The 20,591-nt window shown below is 36.1% G+C and overlaps 1 long non-coding RNA gene across 1 annotated transcript; it reads left to right on the plus strand.

Annotated features, from left to right (window-relative positions):
• Positions 1-2,464: 2,464 nt before the first annotated feature.
• Positions 2,465-3,987, plus strand: LOC112163871. Its single transcript, XR_002922299.2, has 6 exons — positions 2,465-2,537; positions 2,613-2,652; positions 2,790-2,896; positions 3,118-3,176; positions 3,268-3,446; positions 3,524-3,987. It is a non-coding gene; the product is annotated as an uncharacterized LOC112163871 (long non-coding RNA).
• Positions 3,988-20,591: the final 16,604 nt, after the last annotated feature.

The raw sequence follows: 20,591 nt of genomic DNA on the forward strand, positions 1-20,591 counted from the left end.
AACCTTTGGTTGGTGTTACAATTGTGATTGTTGGTTTGTAATTGAAATGAGTTCATATTGATATCCTACCAATTTTTAATTTATAAAGGACATGATATATATACGCATATTTCAAATCTGTATTAAACTACAAAAACGGTGTCATTAAAAAGATGTCACATCAGATTGGAAACAAAAATCGATGTCTCTTTATTCAGTACATATTGAATTATTAAGTAAGAAACGATGTAACATAACTCAATGAACACCGACTTATTAAGTAAGAAACGATGTAAAACAACGCAATGGATATTGACATTGTGTAAGAAACGATGTAAAACAAATCAATGGACATCGATTTATTAAATGAAAAACGATGTCTAGTATAAGTATGAACATCGGTGCCAACCTCAAAAACTGATGTTTAATAGAAAAATGGACATCGCTTTATAAAAGGAAACGATGTTTAATAGATTAATGAACATCGGTCGCGTAATACAAAAGAATGTAGATTCAATCTTAAATAGTGTGATATATGGCAAGTACCTGTAAAGCTTATAAACAGCAGACAAACTTCAAAAACACCGATGTGTAAGAGAATATAACACATCGTTTCTAGAATGAGTAACGATGTTGAAATGAATACTAGTGCCGTTGGACTTACATTTCGTTAAGCATTAAATGCATAAATATGAATGTTTAACAATATCTAAAAACACCAATTTGTTATCATAATAGCAATTTAACATCGATTCTGGAACATAATCTGATGTTTATTATTATATGGGACATCGGTTTTTAACCGATGTCTATTTTTTTGTGATCTTTTACATCACCCACTAACACATTGGTACAAATTTTTTTTTACATCGGTTTCTGGCCGATGTATATGAAGAAAATTCTAGTAGTGCCCACTGGCACTCAACCTTTTTCTGCGTCTCAGATGGTGACTGGGTATGAGCCAGATGTCTCACACTTACGCATATTTGGGTGTGCAGTTTATGTGTCAATTGCACCGCCACAGCGCACCAAAATGCGTCCTAAAAGACGATTAGGCATTTATGTTGGATATGATTCTCCAAAGATTGTCCGCTACTTAGCACCATTGGCAGGCGATCTCTTTACCGCTAGATTTGCAGATTGTCACTTTGATGAGACAGTCTTCCCGTCGTTAGAGGGAGATAAGAACATAAATGTTCAACAGGAACGACATGAATTGTCGTGGTCTGTCCCCACTCTGTCTCATCTTGATCCCTAAACCGCACAGTCTGAAATTGAAGTGCGGAGAATTCTCAATCTTCAGAATGTAGCAGAATTGATGCCTGATGCGTTTTCTGATATCGTTAAAGTGACGAGATCAAACATTCCTACTGCAAACGTGCCAGCAAGGATTAATGTCCCTAAAATTAGAGGACATGATGCCATCTCAAGGATACCTGAGCATGGCGCCAACGTCCCTTCCCTTGGTGACATTGTGGCTAGGCCCACGGCTGCTGCCAGGAAGCTCGGGAGGCCCATAGGTTAGATGGATTCTTGCCCAAGAAAGAAAGCATGTTTGGCACAAAATAATCCATTAATCATCGACATAAATAATCAATCTCATGAGAATTTTCCGGATTATGGTTATGTCCAAGAGACATCATTGGGGGACGCTCCAATGACAGAACCAATTCCAGAGAATAGGGAGATCTCCATAAATTACACTAGTGTACATAAGATGATGGATAGAAATTTTGTGGCTATTGATGATGCATTTGCATATCATGTTGCAAAAGGAATTATAGAATATGATGATATCGAATCTCGCTCTGTTGAATAATGTCAACGAAGAGCGGATTAAAACGTTCACTATATGGATTAAAACAATCCAGATGGATGTGGTATAACTGTCTAAGTGACTACTTGATTGGGAAGGGATATATTAATAATAAAATATGCCCATGCGTGTTCATTAAAAGAACAAGTTCTGGATTTTCAATCGTAGTAGTTTATGTTGATGACATGAACCAAATTGGAACTCTAGATGAATTAAAGGAAACTGCTACATATTTGAAATCCAAATTTGAGATGAAAGATCTTGGGAAAACACGGTTTTGTCTCGATTTAGAACTCGAGCACCGTAGTGATGGAATTTTGATCCATCAGTCTGTATATACTCAGAAAATCCTAAGGCGCTTTTATGAAGATAAAGCAAAGCCTGTAAGTACTCCCATGATAGGTCGTAGTTTTAAGCCCAGAAAAGATCCGTTTCGTCCAAAGGATGAGGACGAAGAATTATTAGAGGCCAAAGTGCCCCATTTAAGTGCAATAGGCGCATTATTGTACTTAGCTCAATGCACAAGACCGGACAACTCATTCGTAGTGAACTTGTTAGCTCGTCATAGCTCTGCGCCAACACGCCGCCATTGGATTGGTGTAAATTTCACTACTAGAAAAATGCCCTCAGACATCGGCCAAAAACCGATGAGAATGAGAGAAAATGATGGATTAATTTTCATCGTTTGTGTTTGCAGGGGTCATGACCAAAACAAAAACAGGAAGACTTGAGAAATACAAAGGTAAGGCATGCTTATGCAGTTTTGTTAAAGTTTGATTTTTGCAATAGAAGGTTTAACCTTTTTTTTTTTTCCCAGATCTTGAAGATTTGGAATTTATATAAGGGGTTCAAACCAGGTGAGTCTTCTCTAGTCCATATGTTTGTTTAGTTTGGTTACTTAGATAAGTAGCCGGAATTCTGCAAATTAAACTGGATTTGTTGTTTTGTCTGCCAATTAATATTGTTTCTCTAAAGTTTTTCCATTTTCGTAAAGTTGTATTCAGGTATGGGTTGTTAGTCTAACAACTAATAGGTAGAACAAATGGGTTATTCGTTACTTATATCCCTTCAAATCCCACAGCAACAGCTTCAGACTAAAAGGTACGTAAAGCAAATTGGTTGTTAGTTTTATCTATTTCTTTCAGAGAAGGTTAATGACTGAATTCTTCATTGGTTAGTAGTTTTCTTATTCATTCTGGAGAAATGTAGTTTTGATCTCAGAATTCCTCATGAATTAGATGCTTGTGCTTAAATTTGATTGGTTTTCTCATACCACATCAGCAAGATTTGAACTTTTTTTGAAGTTATTGATGATTTGACAGACATGGTTTCTTGAGCTGGGTCCCCCAACTCCTAAAGAACAAAAGGCTTGCATTGACAGGTAAAAAAGACTTAATTAGTTGCTCTTTATATGATTTCAATTCTGCTATTGTGGAATTTGAAAGCTTTAATTGCTTGTTAAACCAGGTCAGGTGGCTTTAACTATGAAGCTAAGTTCAGGGGAGCTACTGCCATGTCCCTATCTTTCCTGCAAGAGCCAAGAAGATAACAGCCTCCCAGCAAATGGTTTCTTATGTAACCATGTGTGCGCTTTGGTTGGTTCGGGTTTGGAGACTTATAAGAAGGTCAAGAGGGCTCTTCAGGATTGGAGGTCAGTGCTTCTCTAGATGTGAAGAGATGAGAGGCATGACTTAATGTTATGAGTTATGACTGAGTTTGGTTGTGCAGGCATTTTGGAATGAATTGGGCTTTGATTGATCCAAAGACGCCGGTTCAAATGGAGTGAGGTTTTGTGTTTGTGTCAAGGAATTGCTGTCATTGGCCAGGATGCCTCTTCAGATAGTGTATGTGAATGAAAATAAAAGTTGTGAACAGTCCATGACCTCCTTTTGTTTTGGGGTTGGTACCCTTCTAGGTCACTTGCTGGTTAGTTCTTTTTCCATTTTGTTTGGTCTCAGACCCTTCTGCAGCGGCCTCAAATCAATTGAAAATAGTTCTGCCGTTTATTTTCTTTGGTTTACTTGCTTTGAATTTTTTGCTTTTTGTTTGTATTTTGCTCTCTAATCCAGTCTCACTTCTCTTGGTTTATGTTGTTGAGGTGAAGCTTTGTATTGATGACTCTGTTAGGCCTTTTCATACATGGTTATCTACTATATCTAATAGTAGAGATTTCATGTTCTCTTGTTTCTCAATGCCAGCTTATTTTAACTTTTTGTTTGAATTTCAATCCTTTTTTCTATCAACAGTCTTGGATCAGGAAAGTGACAGTTTAAAATTTGGATGGTTATATGTCAATATGTAGGAGCAAGTCAAATGTTCAACAACTCAGAAATGTTTGATCTCAGCTCCAATAATGTTACAGATTCTCTTGAGGTAGTTCCATACTTGAAATACTCATGAGAGGGAACCTGATTGAAGATGGAAAATTGCATAGCATATAGGAATGACAATTTGTGTTCCATATTTGTCATTTGCAATTGCATATTCCATGCTTTTGCTCAGTAATGCTGAATGATGAACAACCATCAAGATTTGAACTACAGTAGATACAAGGGGCAACTGACAATCTCCCTTGCTGATATTTTTTTTATTATTATTGAACATTAGTTTGTATTTCAGATACAAGGAATGTGGTTGTCATTTTAAGTTGGACAAAGTCATTGGAGGAGTCACATTACAGTCTTATTAGTGGTTTACTGCTTTCAAAAAAAAAAAAAAGTGATTTATTAACAAAATAGGTAAATGAAAAAAAGTAGTTGTTTCCATGTAAATATATGTTGCGAAACATTAAAATATTTGACAAAATAAACTTCTATACTTGCAGTTGACCAACACAGTATCTACAATAATAAAGGTTGTTTAGTATCTATTGAGAAAAGAAACTAAAATAACCATGTATTAATTAGGAGCAAATAATATGGTAGATAAAAAAATTATACGCAAGTGCGTGTAGGAATGTTAGTATAAAATAAATGATTAATTCATGTTTACCTACCTGAACTTATGGTCATTCTTCATGTTAGTCCCTAAACTTTCAATTTCATCAAGAATACCTCTGGACTCCTAATTTTCATCAGCCGTGTCCAATTCTTCAAACAACATCCAAAATTTCCGTCAATTGATGACGTGGCAGGAGACAGAAGGGCTAAAATGGTCAATTTACATTTCATCTGCCCTTTTTTTTTTTTTTTTTTATCTAAAGGGTATCATTTTCTTTTTCTTTTTGATATCTTCGACATCAGGACCAAGCTCCACATCTTCTTCTCTGTCTCCGACACCAAAGGATATCCAGATCGTGAACCTCACTCTTACGGTTCTCTATCACCCTAAGGTGAATCGCCTCTATCAGATCTTCAAAACCCTAGGGATCGAGTACGACAAGAAGGTCCTCCCTTCGGCAACCACAGGAAGGCCTCATGGCGATCTGCTTGTGAAGCTGGTGTCAGAGTTGCTGTGGCGGAAGTGCTCGAGCGGTTTTGATGGTGGCAGTGGGTTCATGGAAGACTTGGGTCGCCAGTATTTGAATTTCGTTGGTTGGGATTTTCCTTTTCTATTTTGTTGCTAGGTTCAAGAACATAAATATGTAGAATTGATTGATTCAATTGTTGCAATCTGGATTCAATTGCTGGGTTTTCTTCTAGCTAGATGGCTTCAATTATTTGTGAATTTTCGGTGTTGTGGTTTCCAATTTGGTAGTGGAGATGAGAGATTGAGTCAAGCATATGGGTTTAGAAACCTGCTGCAGTTCTGAATTTAAGAATCTGTAGAAGAAAAATGCATGCTTGGGAGTGATAAGCTTGAGATAAGGCCATGGGATTAGATAGATTGACTGTAATATATAACTTGGAGAGGTTGCCAAATCTAGCACCATTCAATTTCCGATTCGATCAAGTGCAAGATGCGTAGCTATCCATACACTAGGTCTGGGCAAACTAAATTTGGCCGAAAAACGGAACCTGGAAGCCATCAGAGTCATTTTGCTTCAGATCGAAGGGACTGACTGGTCGAGGTTCATTTTCCAGGTATATAACTATATACGCCTTGGTTTAACTCGATTTGTTTATTTCTAGGATCAAATTCACAGTCTTTAATCTGAAATCTCTGTTTCCGTTGGTAGAATGAGGAATTGAAATAAATCATGTCTATGAGTTGGATATAGAAAATCGGTGGGGAAGGGGATAGAGAAGCGCGCAGTGGTCGACTGAATTTTGAATTAAAGACTAAAGGACTGGGTTTTGGAGTGCGAGATACTGAGACTCTCAGTCTGAGAGAGAGAGTTAGATTGCAGACTGTTGGAAAGAAAAAAAAAAAATTGAACAAGACTTGATGTTGTGGCTCAGAGTCTCAAAATCTTGGAGGAGATGTTGTGTTCATATAGAAGAAAGAATCTGTCAAGAAATTGTGATTATGTATGAATACAAGACTTAATATCGTGGAAGATATTATTCCTATAAGTCCTTATTTTCATTTTAAAAACATTGGCTTTGAATTATTATTATAAATAATCAAATAGGGTTATTATCAGAATTTTACCCTTCTATCTTCTGCCACGTCATCAGTTGACGGAAATTTTGGACGGAGTTTGAAGAATTGGACATGGCTGATGAAAATTGGGAGTCCAGGGGTGTTCTTGATGAAATTGAAAGTTTAGGGACTAACTTGAAGAATGACTATTAGTTGAGGTAGGTAAACAGGAATTAATCCTAAAATAAACTACCTCAAACTACCCAAATTCATTGGATGTGACGTTGTGTTGTGTTGTGTAACCGTTTCTAGTACAAAAGAAATACTTGATTCTTACATTATTTGATTACAACACTTAACGACATGAAAAATATGCAAATACAATATTGACACTAAATGAAAGAGAACATCCAAACGCTCTTCACACAGAAATGGAATTCTATGAGAATACAGAACTTAAAAACTGCAACAAAAGTTGAGTGGCATGGGAAGATCAGATCAAATCTAAAGGGCCATTTCATTGCACTCTGGACACCAATTACACTGATGAACCACCAACTCCATCGCTCTTTGTTTCTGAGACGCTGACTGACCCGGCTACTCCTTGTGGGGATATTTTGTCAAACCAATCAAACTGAGTTTCCAGCTTCACTACTAGAAATTTCCCCAATAGCCCCCCTTTTCTAGCCACCATAATTTATCAGTGGCATTTTGAAACAGTATCACACTGTTAAATTGCTTCGGTGACTTATTTTGTTCTTCCACTGTACGTCAGTGGCTATTGCCTTTTAACACCAACATCAGTGCCAAGTTTGCTCTTAAATACAGTGACCCAGCTTGAAAAGTCCGAATTACCCAGCTTGAAACAGTGCCAAATGCATTATTATAATAGTATAAGTGGGCTCCTGAGTTCCTATGTTTGGGCTGAGTTCTTAAGAACTCTTATGGTGTGGTGCCGAGACAGCAAACCTCTCCTCTTTGGTATATATTCACTTGCTTTGACTAAAAACCCTACCTGCTCTCTGCCTCTCTCTCTCTCTCTCTCTCTCTCTCTCTCTCTCTCTCTCTCTCTCTCTCTCTCTCTCTCTCTCTCTCTCTCTCTCTCTCTCTCTCGTTATCATCTAATTTTGTGAGTGTTACTCCAGAATTGCTCAATTTCCTGGATAAGAGTTTCAAAAGCCATGTTATTTTTGGGCCTAAACCAACCTCGAGACTTTGGTGATTCGAGGTTGGCTTAGGGAGTGGCAGATCTGTTGTAGCGTTCTCCGACCACGACGTAGATTTGGATCTACGAGGCATCAAAGGCGTTCGATGGAGCAGGGGAGTTGGCCTGAGCCTAGAGCTTGGGGTGCTCGCGGTAACTTTCTTGTTTCTCTTCTCTTATGTTTTTAAAGTTTCGATCTTTAGGCTTGCATGTTGCAGATCTTGAATGTTTCGCTTGATGGATGTTTGTTTGTGTAGGATTTTGTTGTGGGTTGGAGGGTATGTTGTTTAATATTCATGTGCTTGCCCCCTTCTCACTCTAGACTTTTATGTGCAAGGATTTGTCTTACAACTATTTATCAACAAGTCTTCCCCCATGGGTAAGACTTTGAGCTGTGTGTGTTGTTTTTTTTACTTTTTTAATCTGTAAGCTTTTTGCGATTTATATCACCTGCATTTGATTTGACAGAGTAGGCCTGGCAACGTGCGGGTACGATGCGGGTTCTTAACGGGTCGGGTTTTTAACGGACCGACTCGGTAAGAACCCGTTAGCTTAACGGGTTTTGCGGGCCAAACCCGGCGGGTTTGCTGGTTTTCCGTTGGAACCCGTTAAAACCCGTAAACATTTTAATTTTTTTTTTTTTTTTAACTTTTTATCACAGCAATTAAAACCAATTAAGACTTATATATATCCCCCTCATTTACCATTTTCTCTATATGAACTTTTTTGGTTTTCTATTTTGAAATTTTTTATTTTCTATCTTTTTAGATTTTTTTTCCTTCCTTTTTTGACAGAAAATAATTCACAAATCACAAAGACGATCCAACAGTCAGATCCTCACGGATCACCTAGATGATCATTTTTACCGATTTATATGATGATCCAACGATCAGATCCTCACGGATCACCCTTAGGTACATCCTCTCAAAATTATACGACGATCCAACGGTCAGATCCTCACGGATCACCTAGATGATCATCTTTACCGATTTATACTATGATCCAACGGTCAGATCCTCACAGATCGCCCTTAGATTCATCCTCTCAAAATTGTACGAAGATCCAACGGTTGGATCGTCCCGGATCGCCCTTAGAATCATCCTCACAAAATTATATGACGATCCAACGGTCGGATCCTCATGGATCGCCTTTTGAATCATCTTTGCACAATTATACGAAGATCCAACGGTTGGATCGTCCCAGATCGCCTTTAGAATCATCCTCACAAAATTATATGACGATCCAACGGTCGAATCCTCACGGATCTCCTTTTGAATAGGCTTTTCACAATTATACGAAGATCCAACTGTCGGATCCTCATGGGGAATAAGAAACGGGCGATCCGCAAAACCTGTATGGGTAATGGGAAATGGGTTTTTGGAAAGGATTTTTAGTTAACGGGTTCCAACGGGTTTAGCCCGCAAAACCCGTTAATTTGCGGGTTTTTTGAGTGCGGGCTTTTTTTAGCCCGGATTAATAAACGGGCGGGTTTGTGCGGGTTTTTAGCGTGCGGGTATGTTAGAACCAATCAGTATATACGAACAGTAACCGTATATATATATATATATATATATATATAATCTAAATCACAAATTGAATATATAATAATAATAATCAATTGAAATCAAATAACTTTAATTCGAAATTGAATCACTAACTTGATCAGATAGAGGCCTGCAATGCAGTGACCTAAGACAGAAATTCGCCCCTACTTGTGCTGTAGTTTCAGACGTCTATCTAGAGGAAACAACTATCTGGTACAAGTTCTTGCACAAGAACTTGACCCTGACGAATTCTACTTTATGTTTCTCAGAATAACTTTTTAGGGAAAGGAAGAAGAAGATCGATCGATGGATAATGACGACCGAAGGTCATCCTTATATAAAAGCCAAGATGAACAGTTGCGTCGGCAGTTGTTTGACGTTGTTTGATTCCATCTATTGCAACTGTTAGATTTTATCCGAAAATTGAACAGTTAAGCAAAAAAATAAAATCAGATTTAGTCAAACCGAGCAAAAGAGCCCCAAGGCCCAAGGCCCATCTTTGACTTATATATATTTGCATAATCCAATGGGAAACCCACTAGAAAAGCCCACAAAGCCCACTTCTATACATGTCATCCATTTACTTCTTTACATGGGAAGCTCCCTATAAAGGCCATTAGCCTTTAACACTTCTTCCATGTGGGACTAAAGTCCCACAAGTTCCAACAATACCCCACATTTTCGATTCAAACCCTAACAATACCCCACATTTGAATAGAAAATAAGAGATCGAATTAGGAACGCATCGTTATTTCGGAGAACTTTGATAGGATATGCATCGGAAAAGGTGTCTTTTGGACTTGAACCTTTCATAGTGAATACTTATCGGATTTACTTTGTGAAGTAGTGAACTCAAGTCTTGAACTATTCACGTTTTGTAGTAAACCGAGACAACAAGTATCACACATATCATATCTAGACATAGTCCAAATTCTTACGGTTGTGTTCATTTTGGTCCTGAACAACTCCTTACTTCGTGAGAGTTTTAGAGAACTTAGCCATGATGGTTCTCATAGATGCGACCCCACATCAATCTCATATAGGTAATGCCAATTAAGAATAGTCCGTACTATCCCACTTAAAAGCTATTAGCATTATTAAGAATATATATTAATATTCATCCCTCAATCGTCAACGGAAAACACACTTTGTTTTATCTTAGGAATGAGCATATATGTGTGTGTTAAATATCTTGAGTCTTCCCCAACTAGTTTGCCTATTGAACCTAGACCATGGGATCTCCAATGTTGCTAGGTTAGGTTTCCGCCAAGTATTGACTCATTGTATTGGCTTTAAGCCCATTCCCCTCGATGTAAATAGGACTTGCTCTCTATTAAGGCCTTTAGTCAAAGGATCCGCTATATTCTCCTTTGATTTTACATAGTCAATGGAAATAATTCCATTCTTGAGCAAGTCTCTAATTGTTTTGTGACGTCGCCTTATATGCCTTGATTTGCCATTGTAGATTTGGTTCTTTGCTCTTGTAAGAGCAGCCATGCTATCACAATGTATGCAAATGGCCGTAACAGGCTTTGGCCACAATGGAATACCTTCTAGGAAATTTTTGAGCCATTCCGCTTCTTCAGCGGCTTTGTCTAAGGCTACAAATTCTGCTTCCATAGTTGAGCGTGTATTCACAGTTTGTTTTGATGATTTCCAAGATACGGCTGCACCTCCAAGTGTAAATACGTATCCACTTGTGGACTTACTTTCCGAATTATTGGAAATCCAATTTGCATCACAATACCCTTCTATTACGGGAGGATATTTGGTATAATGTAACCCATAGTCTATTGTATGCTTTAGATATCGTAAGACTCTTTCTAAGGCAATCCAATGTTCTTTTCCCGGATTGCTTGAGTATCTACTAAGTCGACTTACACTATATGCCAAATCCGGTCTTGTACAATTCATTATGTACATTAAACTTCCAAGAACTTGTGTATACTCCAATTGAGACACACTATCACCTTGATTTTTCTTAAGATGACTAGAGGGATCAAATGGAGTAACCACCGGTCTATCATCATAGTGTCCAAATTTTCTAAGGACTGTTTCTACATAATGAGATTGAGTAAGTATGTAACCATCCGAATGCCGTTGGATTCGAATACCAAGAATCACGTCCGCAATTCCCATATCTTTCATATCAAATGAGGAATGCAACATTTTCTTTGTTTGATTTATTACATCCTTACTCGTTCCCATAATGAGCATGTCGTCCACATATAAACATACAATGACAAATGCGTTTTTGCATTCTTTGACATAGACACATTTGTCACATTCATTAATGTTGAATCCATTTGATAATAGTGTATTATCAAATTTCTCATGCCATTGCTTGGGAGCTTGTTTAAGTCCGTATAGAGACTTAACTAATTTACAAACTTTATTTTCTTGACCTTTAACAATAAACCCTTCAGGTTGGTCCATGTAGATTTCTTCATCTAGTTCGCCATTTAGAAATGCGGTTTTCACATCCATTTGGTGTATTTCCAAATTGTGTACAGCTGCTATAGCAATTAGAGTTCGTATGGACGTAATTCTTGTCACCGGCGAATAAGTGTCGAAAAAATCTACACCTTCTTTTTGACGATACCCTTTAGCTACTATACGAGCTTTATATTTTTCTATGGTACCATCAGGTCTCATCTTTCTTTTAAAAATCCATTTATGGCCTATTGGTTTATGTCCAGGAGGCAAATCAACCAATGTCCAAGTATTATTTTGTATAATGGATTCCACTTCATTTTGAATAGCCTCTTTCCAATAAGGTGCTTCCGAGGATTCCATGGCAGCCTTATATGTTTGAGGTTCTCCTTCAAGATTAAAGGTCATAAATTCGGGTCCAAACTCTTTAGCAATCTTTCCACGTTTACTTCTCCTTGGTTCTAGAATTTCTTCTTGAACAGTAGAAGTATCATTTTCCCCAATTTCAGTACTTTTGTTTAACTCACTTTGAGGCAGCGTATTATCTTCATACGTTCTTTTCCTTGGATTTGTTCTATCCTTATAAGGAAAATTGTCTTCAAAAAATTCTGCTTCAGCAGATTCTATGATTGTGTTTATGCTTATATCAGCAATATCGGATTTGTAAACCAAAAATCTATAGGCAGCACTATTATTGGCATGGCCAATATATATGCAATCTATTGTTTTTGGTCCAAGTTTAGTTCTCTTTGGAAAGGGAACTTGAACTTTAGCAAGACAACCCCACACTTTCATAGTTTTATAAGTAGGCAATCTTCCTTTCCATAGTTCATAAGGAGATTGATCACTTAGTTTATGAGGAATCCTATTTAATATCATATTTGCAGTAAGCAAAGCCTCTCCCCATAGATTATGTGGTGCTCCCGAACTAATTAACATTGAATTTATCATATTCTTCAAGGTTCTATTCTTTCGTTCGGCTACTCCATTTTGTTGTGGAGTATATGGAGCTGTAGTTTGATGCACAATGCCATGAGAGGAACAAAATTCTGCAAAGTCTTTGGATTCATATTCTCCACCTCTATCAGATCTTAGAATTTTTATTCTTTTCCCAAGTTGATTTTCAACTTCAGCTTTATATGTTTTGAACATATTTAAAGCCTCATCTTTGCTATGTATCAAATATACATAACAATATTTACTGCAATCATCTATGAATGATGTATAATAATTCTTTCCCCCACGAGTTGGAGTTGATTTAAAATCACACAAATCACTATGGATTAAACCAAGAACTTCATTGGATTTCTCTACAGATTTGTGAGAGTGACCTGCATATTTTGATTCAATGCAGATTTCACACTTAGTCATTTTATTCATTGAACACTTTGGCAGCATGCCTAAATTTAACATTCTTTGTAAAGAACGAAAATTAACATGGCCTAATCTAGAATGCCATAAGGAAGAGGACTCAACCATGTACATAGAAGCAGCGCTAATGCCTGCATTATTATTATTAATAGCTGCAGCCATAGTAGGTACAACATTAAGTTTAAAGAGCCCTTCACTAAGGTAACCCTTTCCTACATACACCCCACCCTTGGTGAGTACAAATTTGTCAGATTCGAACACTAGTTTGAATCCCTTGTTACTTAGAACAGGACCAGACACTAGGTTCTTACATATTTCAGGTACATGAAGTACATTAGTAAGTACAAGTTCTTTTCCAGAAGTGAATTTCATAATCACCTTCCCTTTTCCTTCAACTTTGGCAGTTGTGGCATTCCCCATGAACAAAGGTTCTTCTTCCTTGATTGGCTGGTATGAAGTGAATATCTCCCTTGCAGAGCATACGTGCATTGAAGCACCAGTATCAATCCACCAATCAGTTGTATTAGTTACCAGATTTGCTGCAGAAACCACTCCAATGAATTGATTTTCAGTTTCAGCAAGGTTTGCTTGTTTGTTGGAATTTCCAGAACCACCACCTCCTTGATCTTTCTTGAAGTGACATTCTTTTGCTCTATGCCCTGGTTTGCCACACACCCAACATCCACCAGTTTGTGGTTTTTTGAAAACTTTGGTCTTTTGTGGGGCGAGTGACTTCTTGGCAGCAGCAAGACTTGGTTTGGCAGCAACATTCTTGCCTTTGTTTTTCTGAAACTTGGCCTTTGATGGACTTCCTCCAATCATGTTTGCGTTTGGCTCCATAGAAGTAGCATCAGCCCTTTCATTCTTCCGGTGATCCTCTTCAACACGAAGTTTCAGAACCAATTGCTCAAAATTCATGTCCTCAGTTAGATGTTTCAGATATACTTTGAAATCTTTCCATGAAGGAGGTAACTTTTCAATAACAGAACCAACAAGAAAATTCGAGTTCAGTCCCATACCTTCTTCATCTAACTCATGAACAATGACTTGGAGTTCCTCCACTTGCTTGACAACAGACTTGGCATCGACCATCTTGTAATTCAGAAACTTGCCAATGACAAACTTCTTTGAACAAGCAACTTCAGTCTTGTATTTGTTGTCCAACGACTCCCATAATTCCTTTGCTGTTTTGAATGATGAGTAAATATCATACAAGGAATCGTCTAAGGCATTGAGGATATAATTCCTGCACAGAAACTCATTGCTCGCCCAGGCAACAATGGCCTTCTGATTTTCGGCCTTTTGAGCATCAGTTGGAACATTCTCTCCATCTCCTTCGGGAAGATCCTTTGGAGCCTCGGTTGTGAGAACATCTACCACATGAAGAGTTGTCAAATAGAACAACATCTTCTGTTGCCAACGTTTGAAATCCGAACCCTTGAATTTCTCAGGTTTCTCCACATGATTCTTCGTAGTAGATACCGATTGATCCATTGAAATTTCTGTCTTAGATTGTTAGAACCAATCAGTATATACGAACAGTAACCGTATATATATATATATATATATATATATATAATCTAAATCACAAATTGAATATATAATAATAATAATCAATTGAAATCAAATAACTTTAATTCGAAATTGAATCACTAACTTGATCAGATAGAGGCCTGCAATGCAGTGACCTAAGACAGAAATTCGCCCCTACTTGTGCTGTAGTTTCAGACGTCTATCTAGAGGATACAACTATCTGGTACAAGTTCTTGCACAAGAACTTGACCCTGACGAATTCTACTTTATGTTTCTCAGAATAACTTTTTAGGGAAAGGAAGAAGAAGATCGATCGATGGATAATGACGACCGAAGGTCGTCCTTATATAAAAGCCAAGATGAACAGTTGCGTCGGCAGTTGTTTGACGTTGTTTGATTCCATCTATTGCAACTGTTAGATTTTATCCGAAAATTGAACAGTTAAGCAAAAAAATAAAATCAGAGCAAAAGAGCCCCAAGGCCCAAGGCCCATCTTTGACTTATATATATTTGCATAATCCAATGGGAAACCCACTAGAAAAGCCCACAAAGCCCACTTCTATACATGTCATCCATTTACTTCTTTACATGGGAAGCTCCCTATAAAGGCCATTAGCCTTTAACACTTCTTCCATGTGGGACTAAAGTCCCACAAGTTCCAACAGGGTATAGTGTGGGTTTGCGAGTTACGGGTTTAAATGCCAGGCCTATGACAGAGCTTCAATTTCATTGTTTATTGTGTATTATCAATACTACATGAAAAATATCAAGGAATAAGTAATGAGAAATCTATGCTTGACTACTAACGAACTGAGTTCCACAAAGAACATCATTAGTTTATATATGGACTTTTTTCTTGCCTCACGTCTGTTTTCTACTGTATTGGTTCTAACAAATCTATTTCAACTGTATGCAGTTGTGAATCTCCTGATGTTGAGGATCTTGAGAAGAGATTGGCCTCTCTGCGACGCATATGATCAATCCTATCATGCATATGGCACATCCTAGTACGTTGTTCATGTAAGTTTGTCAAATTAAAGCAAATAACATAAAGAAAAGTATTGTAATAGTAGGTGAGTATATCTGTTTCTAGTACTTGAAGAGTCTGCCTTTTAGTAACCCAGTTAGTAGAGCTTGTGGACATAATGCTGACTTTCTTAATATTATTTGCCTAATGGTTTTGTTTGACTATCATATTGTTTTGAGTTTATTATGAGTAAGTTTATGGCTTTCTTGATGTTTTTGTTTAAGTTTTAATTTGCATTGTCATTAATTGTGAGAATCATGGAATAAATTGATGAAGTGAGGATATTTGTGCGAGTAATTTCCTTATTTTCTTAATCATTTTGTTCAATTATGTATACGTGGAGTGTCATTAATTGTGACAATCATGGAAGACACTGTAGAAATGAGGATACTAGTATGAGATTCTTGTCAGTGTTATGAGGTTTTGCCTTGATGGTTTACATGTGTTAATATCTTGGGTTAGTGTAGTGATATGGTTTTAAGAAAATTTGCTGGTGCAATTTGCAGTTACCACTCGATTCCAATTGTATTCTCTAAACTCTAAAGCGAAGGGATCATGCATATGGGATCCCGAGGAGAACAGATATCTTGACCTTTGTTGTGGCTTACTCTGCTGTTAACCAGGTATAAAAAGTGTGTGTGTGTGTGTTACAACAATGGTTCATGCAAACATGTTCACACACAGACACACGAACACAGAAATTGGTAAATAGATATGCACTGAACCAGATGACATGTAGTTTGATAGAGTCTCTCATTATATGTTTCTATGGATAAGTAACAATGGTTCGTTGTGCTAGCAGTCTTACAGTCCAGCAAAGTATTCCTGTTGTTGGACTTGTCTTGTTTTGGTTTGATTTCAGTTCAGTACAATTGTAAGTGAAAGTTTTCATTGTTATTCTGATTGTTTTTGTTTCGGTTGAACTGCCTTTCTGTTTCAATGTGTTCTATGAATTGTTAGAATAAGAACTAAACTAACCTGATATATTGTGCAGGTTGTCCGTATCAAAAGAAGAGTTGCAGCTGTGGGATGAAGTCTTGATGTTTATATATTGATGGGTGCCTCTGTAAATTTATAGTTTGTACATTTATTGTATTATACAATTTAAAATACATTATAAAGTACAATACAAGAATGTAAAGGTGCCAAATGGCACCTTATTTTTTTAATATAACCTCATAAATTTGCCACTGATATCAGTGGCATTCCAAAACCACTAATATCAGTGTGAATTTAGATGCTGACTTTATCTTGGATGAAGTGATTACACTGTTGTTTTATCAGTGTCTATTGCCCCAATGGCACCTGCTATAGAGGGGACTGATTCCTCAATAGTGGCTGCATGGTGCCTAATTCCATTAGCAACTGTTATCAGTGAGCTTTGTCCCAATAGGGACTAATTGAAGTCAGTGTGGAATGGGAAAATTTCTAGTAGTGCTTCTTTCTTCTTTTGCTCGTTGACATCTGATATTTGTTTAGCAATGTCGCCAATCATTTTAGATTCATACCTGTCAGTTTGAAAATATATTTAGGAAACACTTGGCCAATCAACATTTGTATACCTGTTGAAACAATGCAAAAATATATACCGGTAATTTACCAATATGCATGTTTTGCTAGCTTAAGAATATATGTCGACCAGCTTTATAGAAATGGTCCGTATGATTTGGGATGATACTCAATATTAACCTTAAACGTTTAATTTTACCCTTGTGATTTGCGAAATTGATCAAAGTTAGTCCAAAAGCTAATTTTGACAAAAACTTGCACATGTGGAAGTCATGTGTAGGGATAAGTTTGTCAACTCAATATAATAAAAAAACGAAAACAAAATAAATTAAAATTTTTATAGGAAATGAAATTAAAAATAAATAAAAATCAGAATTTCACAACCTCCTATTTTTTTAGTTTCATTTTTCAAATACTATTTAATTTAATTGCTTTTACTATTTTAAATTGAAATGACAAATTTATCCTTGCACATGAGGGATTTTTGTCAAAAATAGCATTTAGACCAATATTAATTAGTTTCGCAAACCACATGGGTAAAATTACATATTTTTAAACCACAAAGTTAAATTTGAGCATCACTCTAAACCACAATGAGTCAATGACTATTTATAACTTTTACCCTAAAGTTTTTGTATTTAACATACCCGTTCGTGTAATGAAATCCCGACAAACTTGCTACTTCGGTAAGAGCTTTTTGCCATGCGGGAAGCTCCTTTTTGTCTATCCACTTCTGACGGGAAAAACTATCAGATTGATGTCGTACGTGTGATGGATCCACATTGTAAAAAACTGGGATAACACGTTGATGCTTTGACATTTTACAATCAAGGATTTTAACAAGTTCCCCCAAACACCAACTTGACGAAGCATAGTTTTTTGAGATTATAATGACCGAAATCTTTGATGCTTCTATTGCATCGAGAAGTGCAAGTGCTATTTCATCTCCCGCCTTGAGCGTTTCATCATCAAAAAATGTCTTGATTCCTTTTTCCTCTAAAGCTTCGTACAGATTACGTGCAAAGCCTTTGCGTGTATCCTGACCTCTAAAACTCAAAAACACATCATGTCCCTTATCAACTCTCCTGTACTTCCAAACAGCTAAACCACATAAACCAAAGAAAAGAAGACCTTAGTACTATCCTTAATCTTCGTATATCACATTGTTAGGATGTATAGTGTATATCCCAAAAGTCGGACATCAGTAAATCTTGCAATTTTGGTAACTAGCATAAATTTTTGGAGTTTACCATGACCCTTTTTTAATTTCCACAATATAGCTGCTGCAATGGATGAGACCAACAACATTACAATAATTGACACGACGACCGGAACAGAAAACTTGTTCTTCTTCTTCTCGCAAGGAACCTGCTTTGATAAACTTGGATTTCCGCACAAACTGTACAAAAGAATAAACAATTATTAATTGATGGCAATGATAATATTATAATTCCTGCCATCTTATATTTCAAGAGAAAGAAATCTGAAATTAAAAAGAGAACATTTTTGGTGTAATTGTTAACTTCTATTCTAACACAAGTTAAGGCTCCAGTTAAACAGAAATTATTAATATCCATCATGTACATACCTCAATGACAAACCATCCTTTCCTTTTGCTATAAGCCCGGCAAGAACTGAACCTGTGAGCTCATTGTTCTCCAAGTTTCTGCACATGTAAACTATGGATTTTATGATCTATCACCACTAGGTCCACTACTGGTCTTTTAACAAATCTATGAAAAGCATTTATTAATGGGTCTTTCTAAATGTACCCAGCAAAAATCTAAGTATATCCAGCAATGTAATTATTTTTTATATATTTAATTACATCTAATTAAACACATCAATTATTCCCAAAATACCCTCATAAAATATACCCAGCAACTGCTTTGCGCTTCTACAGACCAAAAGAAAGAATACAACGCTGTTCTACTCATCGACTTCAACAATTTCGAGTCAGCCATGATTCATAGAATGCACTGATATGATGTTTTCACATCTTTCTCTTGCCCAGATCATCATCATCATCATTAAGGAGGTCGCTTAAATTATTTCTTCAACTGTCGATCGTGGTCTAATATATATATATATATATATATATATATATATATATATATATATATTCATCTCATTCCTTCAGAACTTTATTTGTCAATCAAGCCGACATAACCACAAATAATTAAGTTTCTGCAAATTCTTAATGTTTTATTCAAATTTAAAGCTTCTCTACCAATTTAAAATAATCAATACAAAGAGAGAAACAAAATCACTTCACACTTCATTTTTGTCTAATCTGGGCATCCCATTCAAAGTCCTTGTTAACTGGGGAAGTTGCTTGATATCTTTATGCTCATTACTTCATTCACTCACTCGAGTTTGGAGGGCGAGAAATGAATTGATAAAATATTGATAGTGCTTTTATAATAAACTCTTTGTTGGGATTGAAAATTTGAAATAGAAACTGGGGGATTGATGGAGATGACCGGTTATAAAGAGTTGGGTAAGTTTTGTTTGTCAATGAGTTTCTTTTTGCTGGGTATGTCGTTTTCAAGATGGGGATAGTTTGGAGAAATCAGTTTGTTTAATTAAAAACTAGTCTGCAATCACATGCTCTGCATTTGCAAGAATTTTTTTCATTAAAAAATTAATATTTGAAATAGTGTTAGATATCTGCAGATAGTGGGTAGGGGAAGTAAGGGTAATGCAGATAGTGGGTAGGGATAGTTATCTGCATAAGAAATTTTTTTGTTTTTTGTTTTTTGTTTTTTTTACTTTTCTGTTATTTTGTTAATTACATTTATATCCCTAATTTATTAAATATTAATTTAATATAACTTAAGGTGTGAGGGTATTGGAGTATTTTCACGTCCACTTTGGCTAACAAACCCTCTTCTCTTAATAATAACTAGCAACGTGCCCGCGTTTCTCGCGGGTGATAATGATAATGTGGTGTTAATGGAAAATAGATCGACTATTTATTTTTTAGACATAAAATAGTGATGGTTTGAGTATTTTTTCAATTTACTCTTTTATTTATGTATATTTTATTAACTTATTTTGATAATTATGTTATTGAAGGGTATTATAGGGACTTTCAAAATTTGGTGAAGCCTTTGACACCAAAAGAGGGCCTCCAATTATAGTAGTAGAGATATAGATATTTAAAAATAAATATATTATTGGGTTTACTTAGATATTTGCTGGGTACATTTAAAAATACCCTTATTAATTGGTTTCCGTGAATGTAAGCATTGGTTTTAGGAGAAACCCTGAATGATAATCTACTCATTTTTTTTTGAAAATCTTACCTACTCACTAAATTTTTTTTATTTATTAATTATTAAAAGACACATGTGTCCTCATATAAAATTATTGTTACAAACAATAAATTTTATATTTTTACTCTCTCCAAAGCTTAATAATAATATAAACACAATTCATATTTATTTTTATTATTCACATTTATTTTTAAAATCTCATTTCACACTTATCATTTTCCTTCTCATGAAAGCTTTTGATGAAGAAATAATTAAAAGAAAATGCATATATAATTACTTGGCGAATTATATAAGAACAAAACTATAATTGCTTGGCGAATTATATAAGAACAAAACTACGGTGCAAGAGGCAACAGAGATTGTACAAAAGTATTTCTCATCAGTATACAAGATCAAGAAATGAGGGATAGAAAGCCCTCGTTTAAAGTTTAAA

The sequence above is a fragment of the Rosa chinensis genome, chromosome 5 (assembly GCF_002994745.2).
Source record: "Rosa chinensis cultivar Old Blush chromosome 5, RchiOBHm-V2, whole genome shotgun sequence".
Taxonomy (NCBI): Eukaryota; Viridiplantae; Streptophyta; class Magnoliopsida; order Rosales; family Rosaceae; genus Rosa; species Rosa chinensis.